General features: G+C 36.2%; 1 long non-coding RNA gene across 1 annotated transcript in view; it reads left to right on the top strand.

The window, feature by feature from the left end:
• LOC137210493 (uncharacterized) overlaps positions 1-13,964 on the top strand; it is a 242,529-nt gene that overhangs the window by 130,584 nt on the left and 97,981 nt on the right. Inside the window, exon 5 of the long non-coding RNA XR_010936577.1 lies at positions 12,193-12,383. This is a non-coding gene — a long non-coding RNA (uncharacterized lncRNA). The remainder of the gene's footprint in view (positions 1-12,192; positions 12,384-13,964) is intronic.

The following is a 13,964-nucleotide window of genomic DNA, read 5'->3' on the forward strand; positions in this document are numbered from 1 at the left end:
TGCATAGAATGTTTACTTAGTTTGGGTATTGCCTTTATACTAGGTGTTTTGATGCTGTGATAACTCCTAACTTGTGATCACATTCAAGACTGAGAGAAACAGATGATGCATAGAGGGAAGATGCTTTTGACTAGAGGAAAGAGGCATGTTGCTGAGTTACAAAAAAGGAATTATTGTATTCTCTTTATCTAATTAAATGACTTAATTCAGTACCAGACTAGCACATCCCTAGTAGGCAATTATATTGACATTAAAAGTGTTAGAGGTCCTGAGTCCTCTATCACTGCAGATATTCAAACAAACACTTCAATTCTTACTGGGATATTAGAGAAGAGATGTAAGAATTGGGCTAAACTAAAAGATTTCTCAATTTTTTTTCCCTATGTCAAAGATATGAACATTATTATGTCCTATTAATGTCCCAGATGCTATATAGTTAAGCTCTGTGGTAGATCATCTGTGTATTCACACAACGCTGTAATCCTAGCATAATTGAGGCACGAGCACTTGTTAAGAGTCAAAACCAGGGGCCTCCCTGGTGGCGCAGTGTTTGAGAGTCCGCCTGCCGATGCAGGGGACATGGGTTCGTGCCCCGGTCTGGGAAGATCCCACATTGCCGCGGAGTGGCTAGGCCCGTGAGCCATGGCTGCTGAGCCTGCGCGTCCAGAGCCTGTGCTCCGCAACGGGAGAGCCCACAACAGTGAGAGGCCCGCGTACCACAAAAAAAAAAAAAAAAATCCCAGAAAACTACCATGAAGTATCACCTCACACCAGTTAGAATGGGCATCATCAGAAAATCTACAAACAACAAATGATGGAGAGGGTGTGAAGAAAAAGGAACCCTCTTGCACTGTTGGTGGGAATGTAAATTGATAACATCCATCATGGAGAACAGAATGGAGGTTCCTTACAAAACTAAAAATAGAATTACCATATGACCCAGCAATCCCACTACTGGGCATATACCCAGAGAAAACCATAATTCAAAAAGACACATGCACCCCAATGTTCACTGCAGCACTATTTACAACAGGCAGGTCATGGAAGCAACCTAAATACCCATCGACAGACGAATGGATAAAGAAGATGTGGTACATATATACAATGGAATATTACTCAGCCATAAAAAGGAACGAAATTTGCTCATTTGTAGAGATGTGGTTGGATCTAGAGACTGTCACACAGAGTGAATAAGTCAGAAAGAGAAAAACAAATATCATATATTAACACATATATGTGGAACCTAGAAAAATGGTACAGATGAACTGGTTTGCAGGGCAGAAATATAGACACATATGTAGAGAACAAACGTATGGACACCAAGGGAGGAAAGTGGCGGGTTGGGGGGTGGTAGTGGGATGAATGGGGGAATTAGGATTGACATATATACACTAATATGTATAAAATGGATAACTAATAAGAACCTGCTGTATAAAAAATAAATAAAATTAAATTTAAAAAATAATAAATATTGTTTTAAGCCACTAAATATAGGTATTATTTAATGTAGGGATTGATAACTGAGGTAGCCAGGAAAAGTAATTAAATCCCCCTTCCTGGGAAACATAGATGATTGACTGATATTTTTGCCTCAGATGGAGAGGATATTAGACTGTCTAAACTTATCAGGGGGCTTTTTAGAAGATGAACAGTGAGGATTTGACAAGACAAATAACTGGAAATGTGAAACCAAGCTACTCAAGTACTGCCAGTGGAGAGCAGAGATGACAGTTTGAGATGAAAGTTTTATCTGACTTTTTTCATGAATTAGCTCATGCCTTGATGTCCAGGGAATATAGAAGGTTATGCTTAAAAGCAAGTTTACTCCAGGATCACTGTGTCTACAAAAGTCCTCTTCTTTGGTGTCTGTGTTGCATATTGAACGTCCCTAAGTTGAACAACAAACTTTTAGGTGTAAGAGGAAGTTCTCTCACAGAAAAAAATAAACCATTATAAAATAGCTTATAATGGTTCTTGTGGGTGCCGTTGCTTTAGGATGCAGGCCATGCAGCATGGTTATGCAGCTGAGATATAAAGATGGAAACGGATATATGAGAAGTGACTTAGCCGAGGCAATGCATACGCGAGAAAGTGTAGCCTATAGCAAAGCTTGGATGTGGAGAAGTCAAGTATATCCATTATTCATTCTATTCTATTTCCTTTGTTTAGATCCTTGGTCCTTTTTTCTTGTTGTTCTCTTAATGAGTTTTGTTGTTTGTTTGTTTATATGCTTTTTAAAATTTATGTAAGCCCATTTATATGCTTAAGATAGGTATCTTTTACTGTTGTATTTAACTGTAAATCCTTTTTACTATTGCTTTAATGGGCTTTATTTTTTGGACATACTGAAATATAACATTTTTAAAGGTAATCTCTGTGTTCTTAGGCATTCTTTCACTGATTTAAAAATTTTAAATCCTCCCACTCTATAGGTTAGAATAAATATTGAAGTGTTTTCTTACTTTTTTGAGGTTATAAAATATTTAAGCTGAAATTATTTTATCATATTAAAATTGCTTTGGACAGAGCTAAAGCAAATTTTTTTCAATAATAAGGAAATGATGAGTTGAGTGTATCCAATTGTCTTAAGTTTGATTAACATGTTACCTAAACCAACTAAAAGAATGAATTTGACGAGAGTCATGTTGATTTTATGACTGCGTGTAAATCCATATGAAATGAGAAAATGTTCTAATCTATTTATTTCTTGTTCTTACTGGTTTGGAAGTTTTTCACAAGGTAATAAATTGTGTAGTGTAGTCCTCTGCAAAGCATGTAGCATCAGAACACTAATTTTGCAGAATGTTAATTTATATTAAGTGATTAAAGGGTTTTGTAGTAAAACACATTTGGGAAATACTGGTTTGAACAAAATTAAATTGGTTTTTTAGTCAAGGATTTCTCAGAGTATTTAATGTAAATTGTGAATTTCCAAGAGTATAATATAATAAGCAGCATTGCCTAAGCTTACTCAACCATGGCCTCCTCCTATCCCCGCCCTCCCTCCCTCTCTGCCAGAGCATCTTTTAGGACTAGTTCTATGGAATACATTTTGGGTAATGCTGATTTGTTGAAAAAAAATTCTGAATCAGGTGTTAGGAAATCTTCAATAAGGCCCTTAGCCAATATGGAGCAGTTTCCTCATCTGTATAATAAACCCTGGACTTTCGCAATAATTATAAATTGTCTCCAAAAGTTCTGTCCAGTTCTAGCTGTAGGTCCTTTGTGTCAGCGTTGCCTAACAAAATCACAGGCACTCTGTCAGCACCAGTATTCAATGAGGTCCCTTCTGAAACTGAAAATGTAGAAGGACTATTAGGTGACCTCTAAAATCTTTTCCACCTTTGACAGTCTTGGTTCAAAGCTCAATGCTTTGGATCATATTACAGAAATTGCTAACAATATCCTCACCTATGTAGTGCTATTTGATCATGGAATTTTTGTCTATGACACACCTGGGAAGTTTGAATAAACAAGAAAAAATTTAGAGTAGGGTTTCTTATATGTAGGGTCACAACCCCTTCTGATTTGTCTTGAATATTCCTCCTTTATACTTGGCACCCTGGCATAACCATTAATAGCATCCCCTTTCATTTCAAAGGCTAAATGATTTAAATGATAAATTATATGGTCACTTTATCTATACTCCAGATCCAACCACCTCCTTAGCTACTGCCAACTTTTTTTTAAAACAGGTAACAGCTTTTTAAAAATGTCAATTTAGTATAGGTGCTATTCTAATGAAGGCCTTTTTATGCACTCTCTTATTTAATTCTCACAAAACTCTATGAAGTTGGTACTAATATCATCTCCATTTACAGATGGAGAAACTGTCTCATAACTTGTTCAGAAGTGATGCACATTTGAACTCCAACAATCTGACTCAGAGCTTCCTCTCTTAAATCTATACTACAGTATTCATTGCAACCTCTAATACCAATTAGCATAGCTCTAAAAGATATGGCCCACTTTGCTCAAACTATTGCTTCATTGGAATATCCCACCCACTCCCTTTCCTCTTTTGTCTGTAAATCCTGTTAATTCTGTAAGTCTTTGTGTATAGAGGCCTTCACCACAAAACCTGCTTATACTCTAGCTCATCACAAGTGATTAGTTGGGATTTCACTGGTAGTTATTGTCTCTTCTCTCATTTCAACATATATTCAGATATCCCCTTTGAGAGCCATAAATGATTCAAAGATTGTATGCCTATTTCAATCCAGATTAAAGTTCTTGCAGGCCTGGGGCCATGACTGCACTGTGCTTTCCACAGTGCTTCCTAAGATGCCATCATAGCCAAATCATTTTAGCCTTTCACCACCACAGGGAAAGAAAATGCAAAGGCTAATGAAAAAAATCCACAGCTTCAAAATGCCTTGTGTATTCTTGGCCCTTGGTTGGATATCAATAGTATTATGGGGGTCAGAATGTCTAGCTTTGACTTTGTTCTTTGGTGACATTAGGCAATCATTTTCTTCAAACCCCAGTTTTCTCATTTGTAGATGATTACCTGTGTGATAACATATGTCCTGCCTAGTTTAAAGGATTTTACATGGATCTAAAGAGATAACTTGTGGAGAAGTGCTTTGTAGATCGTAATGTGCTATTCAATTATAGGAGGTTGATTATTTACAATGATAAAATATCTTGTACCTACAGGCATTCCTTTCTGATTTGGCAGAAGAAAAATTTGAAAGCAACATTTCCTTGAAGTCTTAATCCGGTTTGAAATCTGATTTTGCCCAATTAATTATAATAAACCTATAGAAGAGGCAGGTGAAAGCCTCCTTCATGAATCAACAAGCATCTTCCAGGGCAGCCCCAAGCATGCTGTAGGAGGTACCTGGTGCTAGCCTCTGATGCCTGCTTCTCCCATTAAAATGCAGATAAACTTTCTAGATAAGTTGATTAGCCTGAGTCTGTTTATTAGCAGGCAACAAATTCTTCTTCATTGTAGAAACAAGTGAACAAAGCATCCAGGGGTTAATAAGATCTTCTCCTGTTCAGACATCTTTCTATTACTCATCATTTGTTGTTTCCATCCACTCAGCTCACCTATTTCCCATGTTGAACTCCTAACACATCCCACGTGGATTGCTGAGCTACAATCCTATAACGCTTGGAGTTAACGAAATTAATTTTCTAATGTTCCCATTTCAACTTTCTTTTATTGCACCTTGCATGTGTCTTATATTTTTCCCTCACCTCACTGATTCCAAATATATATATTCTTCAATATACTCCCATCCTAGGGAAGGCTGTAGGTCAAAAGAGGTTAGTTTATCAGTGCGTGAAACATTGTGTCAGGGCCAGTTGGCAAAAGAAAGAATGTAGAAAATGACTGTGGAGTAGACAGTCTTCCCCTTCCCCATGTCCCCTTTAGGGGCTTGTAATCAGGACAACAAATACACTTGATGTAGTAAACACATAATAGGTCAAATTGGACATTACTCTCTCAGGGCATGACTTCGCCTCTGTTTCATGTTTCCCTGTTTAGTGAAAGCTTTTCCCAAGAGAGCATTTCTCAGTCTCTTTGAACGCTGTTGGAAAGATTATTTTTAATACTAGTAACTCATCTTAATATTCTTTTCCCGTAGCAATTTGTACTGCAGATATAGCCTGACATTTCTCTCCTTCTTGTATTTGATTTTATGTGCAAATAAATTAAGGGTTCCCATTACTCAGAATGGGAAAGAGATAGGACATCTATAGGGGCTCAACATTTGTTGAGCCCCTATAATTTACTAGGCAATGTTCTCTGTGCTTTGCATATTTCATCTCATGCAGTTCTCATATCAACTCAGTGAAATAGGTATCATTATCTCTACTTTAAGAACAAGATATCCAATTCTCAGAGACCAGGCCCAAAATTGACCTGGGATTCGAACCTAAGTATGCCCTGACACAAATGCCCTTGCTTTTGGTTATATCAGCTGAGTGTAATGGAGTATTTTGGCTTCTTAAACTTTTTGATTGAAACAGAACCAAAAACAAAATATTTTTATTTTAAACCATTCTTGATCATAGTATTTCTAGAAAGAAACAATTACTTGGGAAGTAATGCATGCTCTTTGAATTTTTTAAATTAAACTCTACATTGAGATAGTTATAGATTCATAGGCAATGGTAAGAAATAGTACAGAGAGATCCCATGTACCCTTTAACCAATTCCCCTTAATGGTAACATCTTTCAAAACTATTGTAAAATATCAAATCAGGCTATTGACACTGATGCCATCAAGATATAGAACATTTCTGCCATTAAAAGCATCCCTAATGTTTTCCTTTTATAGTCACTTTGATTTCTCTTCTGCCACACACCCTGACTTAACAACTAGCAACTACTAATCTGTCCTCCATTTCTACAATTTTGTCATTTCAAGAATGTTATATAAATGGAATCATATAGTATGTAAAATTACAGGGTTGGCTTTTTTTCACTCAGCATAATTCTCTGGAGATTCATCCAGGTTTTTGCATGTATCAGTAATTTGTTGCTTTTTATTGCTGAATGGTATTCCATGGTATGGATATACAGCAGATGGTTCAACCACTCAGACATTGAGGGACATCTGGGTTGTTCCTAGGTTTTGGCTATTTTGAATAAAGCTGTGATGAACATTTGTATACAGGTTTTGTGTTTCTTGTGTGTGCTTTTCTTTGGGATAAATGCAATTAGTGGATCACATGGTAGTTGCATATTTATTGTAGTTTTTAAAAACTATCAAACTGTTTTCCAGAGTGGCTAAGTCGTTCTGTATTCCCACTAGCAATGTATGAGTGATTCAGTTTTTCTGCATCCTCACCAGCATTTAGTGCTGAAACTATTTTTTTTTAAGTTTGTCATTTTGATAGGTATGTAGTAATATCTCATTGTGATTTTAATTTGAATTTTTCTAGTGACTAAGGATTTTTTTTTTTTCCCGTACCACGCGGCATTCGGGATCTTAGTTCCCCGACCAGGGATTGAACCCGGCTCTTGGCAGTGAAAGCACCAAGTCCTAACCACTGGACAGCCAGGGAATTCCCTAATGACTCATGATACTAAACATTTCTCATGTGCTTATTTTCCACCTGTACTGTGTATCTTATTCATTTATATGTCCCTTTATGTTTTTGCCCATATTTTAATTGAATGATTATTTTTAAACTGTTGAGTTTTGATATGTTCTTGATATTAGTCATTTGTCAGATATGTAGTTTGCAGATATTTTCTCCCACTCTAGAGCTTATCTTTTTATCCTCTTTGCATCATCTTTTGCAGAGAAAAGGTTTTTAATTTTCATGAAGTCCAGCTTTTCAGTTTTTGTTTTTGTCCATCATGTTTTTGGCGTCAACTGTAAGAACTCTTTGCCTAGCCTTAGATTCTGCAGATTTCCCCCCATTGAATTTCGTTTGCACCTTTATAAAAAAAATCAATTAGATTTATCTGTGTGGGTCTACTTCTAGTTCTTTCTGTGTCTGTTCTGTTCCATTGATCTATATGTCTATCCCTTCAGCCATACCATAATCTTGATGACTGTAGTTATATAAATGCTGAAATGAGGTAGATTCCTCCCACTTTATTTTTTTTTTCAAAATTGTTTTATCAATTCTAGTTTCTTTGCTTTTCCATATAATTTTTTTCTCCCATAACATCTGTTATCATATTTTTTCTGATAGTTTCTTCTTTTCTCTTCAAAAATGTTAGAAGTTATTTTCTTCTCTAGGAATATTAAAAAAATACCATATTCCCCTTACTTAGGTTTTCTACTAACAACTTGCTAACCAAGACATATTTGTTTTTCCCTATTCTTTACAAGAATTCTTTTTCAACTCTGTCTTATAGATGCTTCCCTCAATCTTTTTTTTTTTTTTTTTTTGGCAATAAAATGTCCTAAGCTGAACTTATTAGTACCCTATTCAGAACAAAATATATATTCTGGATTGGGGGAGAATATTGTATTTCATTAACTTGAACCACATCAATAAATAGTTTTTAGGCACTGCGCTATGAACTGTGGCCTATAAAAGTGTTCAGTATAGTACACAATATGTAATATATACAGTAAATACATATATGTGTATATCCTGTATATATATATATGATTTTCCTTGAAGATGTTTCATTTACGAAGGTATTTTTTTTAGTTCAAATGAATCAGTATGACTTTTGTCCGGCTTTTGTCTTTTAATAAGTTTTTGAGTCATCTATATGGACAGTGACTACATAAAAGAACTTAAGACTTGAGAAAACAGACATCAAAAAACTGTAAGATGGGCTTCCCTGGTGGCGCAGTGGTTAAGAATCCACCTGCCAATGCAGGCGGCGCGGTTGGAGGCCTGGGCTGGGAAGATCCCACATGCCGCGGAGCATCTAAGCCCGAGCACCACAACTACTGAGCCTGCACTCTAGAACCCACGAGCCACAACTACTGAAGCCCATGCGCCTAGAGCCCGTACTCTACAACAAGAGAAGCCACCACAGTGAGAAGCCTGTGCAATGAAGAGTAGCCCCTGCTCACTGCAACTAGAGAAAGCTCACGTGCAGCAATGAAGACCCAACACAGCCAAAAATATAAATAAATTAAAAAAAACCAAAACACAAAAAAAAGCTGTAAGACAAGCAAGTTTAACTAAACACCATGAGAAAGGACTAAAAAGCACTCGGGAAGTACAGTTTAAGATTTACAGGCTTTATCAAGAAGACAATTCTCTTCAGGACCTTGATTTTACTTTTGGTAATTCTAAGTTAGAAGTGTATAAACTGAAGCCAGTCAATAGGATAAATATGACCAAAAGCATAATGAACAAAAAGTATGTAGAGTGTGACAATCAGTGATTTCAACCATCTAAGATGTTCTTTTTTACTAATCTTTTAAGTGGAAGGTTGTCAGTTTGTTCCATTGAACTTAGCTTTAGCTTTTGGACCTTTTTTCAGGGATTAATTTTTTTCTGGCGGTTCACCTAGAACCTTAGTTTAAAGTTTCTAATTGTTGCAAATTTACACTTCTGAGAAGACCCTTTCTGCATTTTCAGAGTTTTCATGCTGATAATGACAGTGACATTTCAGAGTAAGGGGCAAAGCCATCTCTAATTCACAAGTATCTGTCACTGCAGTGTTGGCTCCATCCCCATCTTTGTACGTTGTTATGCCCTATGTAAGAAGCACGAAGTTTAATAGTTTTTGTTGTTGTTTGCTTGTTTTTTAGCCACCGTGAGTGATATGGCTTTCGACAATAGAGTGTCTTACCCCATCCAGAAAATAAACATTTTTACGAAATATGTTCATGAAGGCATAAAGTCATAGCTGTAGGAGGCAATTGTGTAAAATCCATTTGGAGATGCTGAGGGTTTCTTTTTGATCACGGTTCCACCCATGTCAAACCTCTACATTTTTAGCTACAGGGATAACATGGATTAACCACAACATCTAGAAAAGTTTCCCCATTGGAATTTTAAATTGTTTTCCCCTACTGTGGGATATCTCCTGGAAGATTTTAGCAAGTGTCCATTTGAGGTTTTATTCAGTGTTAGAAAGCAGCCGTCTTGGCTTTGCTAGATATTATTCTCATGGATCTTAAAACTCATTTGGTCCCTGTATTTCTTTTAGAATTTGGGTCAAAATTTGTGTCTCTAGTGAAATCCTTTAACTTTTCCATGGAATTGTCTTTATATTACAAGATGTTCGCAGGTAATGACTGTATTAGAGAAGCATATTTAGCATGATGATATGGTAAAGCATTTAATATATTTGTAATGGTATCTCTTTACCTATGAGCCTCCACCTTTAGAATAGAAATTTTTGTGGGGCGGGGGGGAAGGAAATATCTTAGTTTGAACATCATCCCAAGATAGTTAAACTATTTCAAACTTGTTTTGGCTATCAGAGAATGTATTCACACTTTTATTTTTAACAATTTGATGTGTCCTAGAAAGGACCATTGTTCAGCAATTTGAATCAATTGGGTTTCCAGTGAGGGATTAGCTTGCGTAAGAGAGACTGAACTAGTTATTGCATATCCAACCTAGCATCATCCCTTCTCATTTTTAAGATAAGCTCTGGCAACAAAAATATATTAAGTCAAGACTTAAGGGAGTATCCAAAAGATCGGTTCTGGGCATAGATACTTCTTGAACACAATCAAGAAATTTTATTTCATTATGTAAGTGTAAGATCGTTTTTAGATTAAGGGGGAGTAACAATATTTCATAGTTCGGTAGTTGACTAGCAGAAAAATGTTGGTCATTTTCAGTTGAGAATAGGGATTATGTTGCATGTGAAATCAGATTTAAAGGTGATACTGGTATGAAATCCAAAGATACTTTGAATAGTGTAGCCAAGACCCCCATTGCTCTAAGGCAAAAAAGGTAAGACTTGGCTACTGTATCAAAGCATAATCTAGAGTAAGCAATGGGTCTTTTTTTTTTAAATTTAATTTATTAATTTATTTATTTTTGGCTGTGTTGGGTCTTCTTTTCTGTGCATGGGCTTTCTCTAGTTGCAGCTAGCGGGGCCCACTCTTCATCGCGGTGCGCGGGCCTCTCACTGTCGCAGCCTCTTGTAGCGGAGCACAGGCTCCAGACGCGCAGGCTCAGTAGTTGTGGCACACGGGCCTAGTTGCTCCGCGGCATGTGGGATCTTCCCAGACCAGGGCTCGAACCCGTGTCCCCTGCATTGGCAGGTAGATTCTCAACCACTGCGCCACCAGGGAAGCCCAGTGATGGGTCTTTGAAGTGTACCATGTGGTTGAGTTAATAGCTCTAGAATATGGCCTAGTATGTTAGCAAATACAAAAAAAGAAAGTTATGATTATCTGAGAAAAAATGATCTAGATTCTTATGTGCTCTGCACTAATTATTTTCTGTACATGAGTGTTTTGCCCATAAGAATTCTGAAATTATAGCTAAGTATTTTTCTTCAATCACATATAATGTAGAAATATTAATCATATCCAGGATGTTTTCCTGGGACTTTCAATGATAATTATTCTGTAGTGCAATTTATCAGGAAGTACCATTTGTAAGGTGAATTTTATCTTACAAGTTTGTTTTGATTTCTAGCTCGTTTACTTTCTAATAGTCTGTGTAAGTGTTCGGTTACACATTGAAGATATTCTGAATTGAAAATTACCCATTTCATTTTGTTTCTGATAAAGTTCCTTAATTCAGGTCTGAGCTTATTTGCGAAAAGAGACGATAAACTTCTCTTAAGCTGTTGTGTCTACCCAAAATACTGTTTGGGAGTTTTAAAGACTATTTTTTAAAGACTACTAATAATTTGGCTTACAGTTTTGAATCCTTATGCAATCTACTTCTAAGAGAAAGTCTTCTTAAATTGCTTTTATGCAGTACATTTCCTTTTATTTATTTATTTTTGCCTTGTCAGCCCCATTTAAAAATATGCATAACGAGGCTATTTAAATTCTCTTCTGGTCTTTCCCTCCTTGCTCCGTTTAACAGTTTCTCCTGTCTAAAGGGCTAATAATTTAGTGAACAAATTAGAATATTTATGACCATTCAGGACCATAACTATCTTGCAAAATCCTGAATTCTGTAGCAGGTTTTTGTATAACTTCTAGAGGCCTAGGAAAAATTTTAATTATGGCTCTCAACTTTTCTCTACACTGGTTTAAATGCAGCTTTTATATATTTCTTTCTGACTTAGGAATTTAAAAGATATTGTGTGCAATGTGACTGTTCCTTTCCTGAGAACAACTCTCCCAAAAGGGAGCTCAGGAGGTCAGAAGAAGGAGCAGAAGGAATTGGAGGATAAGACAGATAGATGAAGAGAGATGGACGAAGTATGGATTTCAAATGGTTGAACAGGAGTGAACAAGAGAGCCTTTGCAGGAGATTTTCTTGAAGTCAGCATTTTGTTTATTTGAAGTTAGCATACAAGTTAAAAAGCTAACTATTGAATGTTTGATTTTTTGCTCTATATTTTTTTCTGAAACTCCCCTAAATTTTGACATGTAAAAAGTTTCACAAAATAGCCATTGCTATTATTTAAAATAAAAGTAATTTTGCCAGTTACCAAGATAAGCACAAAAACTAGTGTTGCAGTGAGAATTTATAGGAAAGCAGCTGTTCTGCCAGGAGCAGGTTATGGCTTTGCTATAGACAAACTCATGACAAATAAGGAAAAAGGCCTCTATAGTTGGTCAAGAATGTGTGTTTATGAATAATGTTTTCGGTTTCCTAACCAAACAGAAGCTACGAACAGACTGTGTGGTCAAAAATGCAGCAAGTGTGGACCTTGGAATATAAACTAAACAATATGACCTACTTTCATGAACTGGCAAGATGGATTGGAGACTGATCAAGCCTGTGCCCTCCTCTGTTGTTTATGGAGCACACTCTTATACATGCAACAGAAACAAGACCATCTAAGACAAAAGAAGGTAAGCCATTCATCCACTCACGAAGCACATACACACATATGCACACACATTATATATATATGACAATTGTATAGTTAACCTAGGGTATGGGGGTAGGTGTTTGGAAATAGGGCCATACATTCTTAAGTCAAAGTTCATGAATACATCACAAAGGTTTTCATCATTGTTTGGGACCAAAAGAGCATAGAGGCCACCTGATCCTAATGATTATTAAACAATATCTATTAACTACAAAGCTCTTGATGACAGAGAAGAAATTTACTGCACAGTACAGTCCTGGGTAGGGTCAGCTAAAGCACAGAAGAAACTGTAAGGGCCCAAGATGGTGTCAGATATGCTAACAGCCATACGCTGCTGTTGATTGGATGTATATAGGAAGTTCGTGTGCTCACTTGATGACTTTCAGGAGTAAGGAGCTATTTCTGACTAGCTGGTTTTAGGAAGCTGAAGTGAATTTTTGATTGATTAAATGGGTATAAAATCAGCCATAGTGATTGCTTTTACCATGGCTATAGAACTGTAATTGATAAATTAAATAAGTGTAAAATCTGTTGACTACTTTTTACCATGTTTACAGCACATACAGGCTTCTCCCAAAAGTGTTCAAATTATTATTTTTTTAATTTTCATGATGGTTAATGCTAGGGAGTAGTTAAAAAAGAACAGGTGGCTAGGAGTAAGAAGCAATCAGTTAAGGGTCACTTAATGATGATCAAAACCTACAGTCAAAGATTCATCAGAAGCCCTTCCCTCTACTGAGACCTGTCGTAGAAATTATGATTCAGTCAGTTTCCAGAAGCTTGGAAACTTTTATATTTAAAGGTTTTTTCATGGGCTTCTGATTGAAATTCTTAGTCTTTGGATTTACAATGAGAGTTACTTTTAAGACTGTCTCGTCCTATACTGCTGTTTTATAGGTGAGACCAGAGGGATCAGTAAAATTGTCTAATCTAGCTATTGACTCACATGAGACTAAAGCCATAACTCTTTACTTCAAGTCTTGTAACCTCAATTTTGGTTTCTGAATGCAAGTGTATATATTTGAACCTTTACATTGGTTAGAGTAGCTCTGAGACTTTTAGGGTTTGATTTCAGATTATGTTTCTGGATTGTTTTGATTAAACTATTCCTTGAGGATAAGAACTTTTGTTTATTTATTTTTTTATTGCTTAATTCCTAATGTCTAGAACAGTGATTGGCACATAGTGAATATATATTCTGAATGACTACAACAACAAATGAATTAATAAATTACTAGTCCTCCGATTTATGACTGTGGCCTTAATAGCTCCTAGGCCCTGGTCCTTACCTTTCTGCCCCTTAGTTTCCTCCCCTATTAAAAAAAAATGTAATGGTGGCTAATCTTTAAGGTCTTACCAAATCTGGCATCCTAATTAAGATATGACCTGTGACTTTTTTTAGTGTAGTGTATTTGGGAGCATTAATCAGAATGGGAAGCTGAGGTGAGAATTGGATCAGATTTAGGAAGTAGAAATAAAATGCATTAAAATATATTGTTCAGGTTGTAAAATTATAATCCACAGTTGGATGGGTAGGGGATCTTATAAATAATATGAGGGC

Source organism: Pseudorca crassidens, chromosome 17, assembly GCF_039906515.1.
Source record: "Pseudorca crassidens isolate mPseCra1 chromosome 17, mPseCra1.hap1, whole genome shotgun sequence".
In the NCBI taxonomy this organism is placed as follows: Eukaryota; Metazoa; Chordata; class Mammalia; order Artiodactyla; family Delphinidae; genus Pseudorca; species Pseudorca crassidens.